This window comes from Dermacentor albipictus, chromosome 5 (assembly GCF_038994185.2).
Source record: "Dermacentor albipictus isolate Rhodes 1998 colony chromosome 5, USDA_Dalb.pri_finalv2, whole genome shotgun sequence".
In the NCBI taxonomy this organism is placed as follows: domain Eukaryota; kingdom Metazoa; phylum Arthropoda; class Arachnida; order Ixodida; family Ixodidae; genus Dermacentor; species Dermacentor albipictus.
This window is the reverse complement of record NC_091825.1, coordinates 25091416-25097305: the sequence shown is the minus strand read 5'-3', so window position 1 is coordinate 25097305 and position 5890 is coordinate 25091416.

The window sequence follows — 5890 nt, the reverse complement described above, 5'->3', positions numbered from 1 at the left end:
TGCGAGGAGGAGTGGAAAAAAGACGAGCTTGGCGGGCATGGGGGCTGACTCGCGTTTGTTGCGCAATATAGTTGCGTGCAACGAAGCGCAAGACGGGCGAGCATTGCATAATTACTGGACACGCTTAGGGAGTGCTGCCGCAGCTGCCTGCTGCTCTGCGCTCGAATTTCATACAGAGCTCGAATTCGGCACCAGTTTTGTCGAAAACAGTAGCACAGCGAGGTCAATGACCTGAATTCAAGTGATTTTCCCTCTCTCTAGGAGACGCTTGTCACTTGCCGGCGATTTCGTCTTACGAACGCGCTTCCTCTTACGAGTGCCTTCCTGAATGTAGGTTCGGAATTTCTTGCTTCGTGATTGCTCGATAAGTGATAGCGGATTTCGCATAATAGCGAGTCCGGCGATCTTCCGGCCAGCTAGTCTCTCATGCGCTACGTACATTTACATGAATAGAATTGGGGAGTTTGACTGTACGTCCCGAAACTATACAGCTGTTTATGAAGGGCACCGTAGTGGAGGGCTCCGGTATAATTTTGGCCACCTCTGGTTTTCTAACGCGCGCCCAAAGCATCACGAGCGTTTTTGCATGCCAGTACATTCGGAATGCGCATGCCGCTAGTTGGAGTCCAACCGGCGACGTCGTCATCGACAGCACAACGTAATAGCCAGCGAGTCACCGCGGTGGGTATACGCGCTACATTCACGCGATACTCGAACTGCATGGCTGCCGGCGCTTTAAGCACCAACGGTGAGCGCTGGGCGATGGCTGACGGGCAGAATGCATTCACAGTGCAACACTAAGGCTCTGACTTTCATGTGATACAAAAATGCGCCAGCTTGGTGTTCTTGGCGTCCACCGGCGGCTCGAAAAGCGCCGGCAGCTACGCGCTCTCGGCATCGCGTTTCAACTGCTGAGCGCTGTGCACTGGCGGGTACTGTCTGTCCTGAAATGTGAAGGTCGCTGGTACGTGAGGACTGGTAATTGCAATTGAGGAAGTAAAAGAGGTGACGTATCTATGAACGGACGGTAGTCGCCGAATGTTGGGAGGAGGACACAGCGGACTGGGATTGAGGGGGGATGTACGTGTCGTATGGATGACATGTGTGGATGATGTGTGGGGGTAGTATGGGAAAGTTGCGCCGAGCTCTTCTGTTTGTATCGAGGGAAGGCAAGGCCGTGGGAACCGTCTTTGCACATCCGAGAATGAGGGCCTGTAGAGACAGGCTGGGACTCTCGATGCCCGGCATACGTTTCGTAATCTGGGAGTCAGACGATTCGAACAGGTGAGCGCAGGTCACTTTGCTTTTCTTTCTCTTTTTTTTCGACGTTGCGTGGAGTCAAGTGCATACAAAATGCCGGCGAGCGGCAATGGAGTCGTTGAGTGTGACGGAGACAAAGGGTGGAATCCGAGAGAGTCCGAATAAATCGTCCCTTGCGTAAATTCATTGAAACGAATAGCGGCTCTGTGTGCATGACATGACAGGGTCGATCTGGGGTCATTTCCATTCCACACATCGCATGTGTCTTCGATGTGGATTTCAGGCGTCGATGGATGGATGCTACGAGCGTTCCCTTTGGAACGGGGCTGGGAGGACGTGACACTGGTAAAAATTGTCTCACGCGGCTGGGATGAGTTCTAATTTGGCGGCGCAGTTCGGTGACAATGTATCTTGTCAAAGTGCGGAAGAGACAAATTTTGTGACGGCTTCTATGGATGGTGATTAGCTGATCTGCAGTATTGTCAAAGACCATTTCGAACAGACGGTGGTTGCTGGCAATAATGGAAAGACTCGAGGCCAAGTTTGTGGCTTTACGGATATGGCCTGAAGTGCAAGCGAAACACACGACGAGAAAAACCAGGACTGAGCAAGTGCCTGTCCTGTCTTGGTCTTCCTCGTGCGATTTGTCTGCGCTATAAGCCATGAATATCTGCAAGCTGGCCCAGTTGTACCCCCTGCTTCTGGCGCCTTTACTACGCCACACAGTGGTGTGTCAGAACTGTCGGGTGTCGACGTGTCGCTTTGCTCGAGTTTCATGTGTGGTGATCGCCACTACTGGCTGTAAAGTTCTTTCGAGATATTTAAAACACCGCACATTAGTGCAACCGGATTCCTCGTTTTCTTTTATGCGAAGCATATTACGAGAGCTCAACCCAGCTCCTCAGGCGCGGCGGTGTCGCCTTCAATACCACGTGACACCGTGACGTCACGACAGAGGAGAAACGGGGCTCCAACTCGCGCCGTCGCTCGCGGCGTCGCGGCGGTGTATAAGCAGCTGCGCTTGCCTCTGCTAGACACTCACGAGGTGAGATACCTCCTGGAGACAGAGCTGCTCGTTGGAATGAGAAGCGAAGGCTGCGGCGTGCTACAGAGACTGATTTTCTAGGTGGCTTTTGCTCAACTCTTGCAAGATGGGCTGGGTGGGAATCGAACCAGGGTCTCCGGAGTGTGAGACGGAGACGCTACCACTGAGCCACGAGTACGATGCTTCAAAGCGGTACAAAACGCCTCTAGTGAATGCGGTGTTGCCTTAGAAACGAGCTGTTTCAGGCTCAGGCGTGCGCCGCTTGCTCAGGCACACATTTCGTTGCCGCGCCGAACGCTGCATTGCTCGACGCTCACCGCGTCCTATGTGGGGCGCGTAGTCGCTGCGCCATAGCCCATTGTCTTACACCCCTTGGCGGGTCGACGGGAACGCTGTCGCGTTCCACTCTTGAAGGCGAAGCAGAGTAACGCGTGAGTTGTTTCTTCGTCTAGCCGAACCAAATATAGCCAAGCAACAGCAGTTCACCAGGCTAAACAGTGTTTCAACAACTAAAATAAAGTCTAGTATGCTTCGCATCCTGGGCTTAACCTTAGCTAAGCCACAGCCATTTTTTTTAATTGCTAGAGGTTACAAGTTTCAATGCGTCAACAAAACTGCGCTTATACGACATATCAGGAGGCTCCAAATAAATTCTTTTTCTTATCTACCTAAATGACCTGGCTTGCAAATTTCCCGTGCGGTGTCGCTTTTTTGCGGACGATTGTATTGTTTACTCGAGCATTCAATCTGTGGATGACCATTCTAGCTTAAATGACTATCTAATAGCAATACACGACTGGTGTATCCAGTGGCATATGACCCTAAACATCTCGAAATGCGCGCACATGGTTATTACACGTAAAAAAAAATCCGCTAATTTGCACTTACACGATAAATAATATGGACATTAAACAGGTAGAGGAATTCACATATCTTGGAATTACAACTGATTCCAAGATGAGCTATACCGCTCACGTTAGGTATGTTTCTGCGGCAGCAATGAAAAAGTTATCGTTATTAAAGCACCGTTTAAAAAACTGCACTAGTGCTACCAAATTAACTGCATATAAGGCAATTATTAGGCCAACACTCGAGTATTCCGATATAGTCTGGGACCCTCACACAAAGGCTGGTATAGACATTATCGAAAGAGTACAAAAAAAAGCTCTTAGATTTATCTACAATGCTTACAATTGGCGCATTTCAGTCACCTCTTTAAGGTTGCGATCTGGGCTCCAGACACTAGAAACTCGTCCCAAAATGCACCGTCTACAAGCAATGTATAACATAGTTAACAACCACACTAAAATGAGATTTGACAACTACATGCAATTTAACAAATCGCGACTGACCAGAGGTATGCACAATCAAACAATATTATTGCCGCGCGCTAGAACAAACGCATATCTTTATTCCTTCCTGCCCAAGACAATTCGCGAATGGAACGCTCTTCCGCAAAGCGTGGTCAACTCAGCCACTCCAGATTCCTTCTTATCTGCAGTACAGACGTGCTTGTAATGTCATGCATTCACTGTACCTTTGCTTGTTACAAATTCTGATGACTCATTTATTACGCCTTTGCTGTTGGCAGCAATGTGACGGCATCATTGTATTTCTTTTGTGTATTTTCATATGTTTACTTTGCCTATTAGAGTGTTTTTTTACTCTTTTTATTTTTTTTATCCCCTTGAGGAAAAAAGTTTGAAATCACGTGATGTTGTACCACTCCTGCCTGGGCTTCCAAATGGAAGCCGGCAGTATTCTGAAATAAATAAATAAAAAAATTTCAACTACCTGGGGCTCATTAAGACGCACCTAAATCGAGGCACGCGAGAGTCTTGCGCGCCGCCCCATCGCAACGCGGCCGATGCTGCAGCGGTTGCTACACAGCAGGGCGTCACAGCTACAGATCGATCCACCGCGGTAGATCAAATAACTGGAGGTAGGAATCGGAGAATAAAGGTTGCGAAATTCAACCTTTCCAACCAAAACTGTAATCGTACTGATCATAACTAACACGAGACAACTGAAGCCTCCAGCAAAATTCATGAGCTCGTAAACACTAGCCAGACGTCACGTCCGGGCATGCTGTTCTGGACAATGTCAGAATCCACCATATTGTCAAATTCAGTGTTTGCTGCAATTTGAGCCAGTCGGAGAAGCCATAGCAGTCTCAACCAATCACAGCAGACAAGATGAGGGATTCGACAATATGGGTGCATCTGCCAAAGTCCAAGCTGTGTGACGCGGACTAAAAGGCGCAACCGAAAAGGTGGAGTTGATCAGCTCAGTAGAGACGGGCATCGTTTGCACCTCTCGAACGTTTCCCTCAAAGTGCGGATGGTTCAAGTGACAGCAGCTCCAAACCAATGCAAAACAATTTCCAGAAAGAAGAGCAAGGACAAAAAGAAATAACAGCTGATTTTCAGCACCTATCGCTTCTTAACATTGTCAAAAAAGGAATACTTGAAGTCTGCATGACTTCACGTATGTTGTCGAATGACATCTTTAGAATCATCACAGAATTATTTATTCTTTTGCGGAGGAGACCATACAGTAGAGCGTTCTTTTTTTCATTCCTTATAAACTCATTTCTAATTTACAGTACCATAAGAAACACCGTTCCACCTTCTTGTATTAGATATAGCTGTTCGGAATTTAGTATCCCTGAATGCCTACACTCTTGGCCAGAATGATTGCAAGGTTTTGCGCTGCTATTCAGGACTTTCTTCTGGCTGCTATCGGATATAATTTCTAAATTCTAACTCGAATATATTCATCTCTTGGCCAAACTTAGTTTGGTTTGTGTTGCATTTTTTAGTTGAGATTTTTCCTTCATTTTCAGTAATGTATTCTTGCCAAGTCCTGGTTGTTCTGTTTTCGAGACACCTATTCTAGAATGGCGTTTAATTTATTTTGCATTTCATGTAGGCGTATTCTACTATCTCGAGTTCCCCAATCCCCGTTCGATTTCCCCACCGTGATGGGTCCGCCGAGAATCAGGTATGCGCCATCGAAACAACCAGAACGATCGGTGCACGTTCCTTCTCGAGGGGCATTTCCCGCACGCGCATAACTAAGCTGTTGGCCGGGAAACCACGTGACCTCAAATGCACGCGCAGTACGTGCATAGTACAAGCGCCAGCCCGCAGGCCGACCGAGCGACGCGTGGCGCTACGCGGGCCTCTGCAGAACACAGAGGGGAAAAAAGGGAAGAGAGCCTTGACACGCTGGGCACAAAACACGCGACATAAACGTTCGCGGCTCGGCGTCGCACGCGCCGTGCGTCACCGGGCCGCAAATAGCGGCGCCGGCTTCCGCGGAGAAGAAAGGGCGGCATGCGACTGTCGGACGCAGCGCCGCGGAGATCGGAGAGCGCGTTTCGATGAGGAGCCACTTTCGGATTCCGATGGGGCCTTGATTCGCGCGCACGTGCGTGTCTTTCGTGGACAGTGCTTGCGTCTCGTCTCCTGACTCGTCCCTGTCTATGCTGCTCTGTTTCCTTATCAATTACGACGCGATGGCGGTAGCGACGACGCCGTGACAGCGACGGCGGAAGAACGACTGCAACGCTGCAAGACGCGG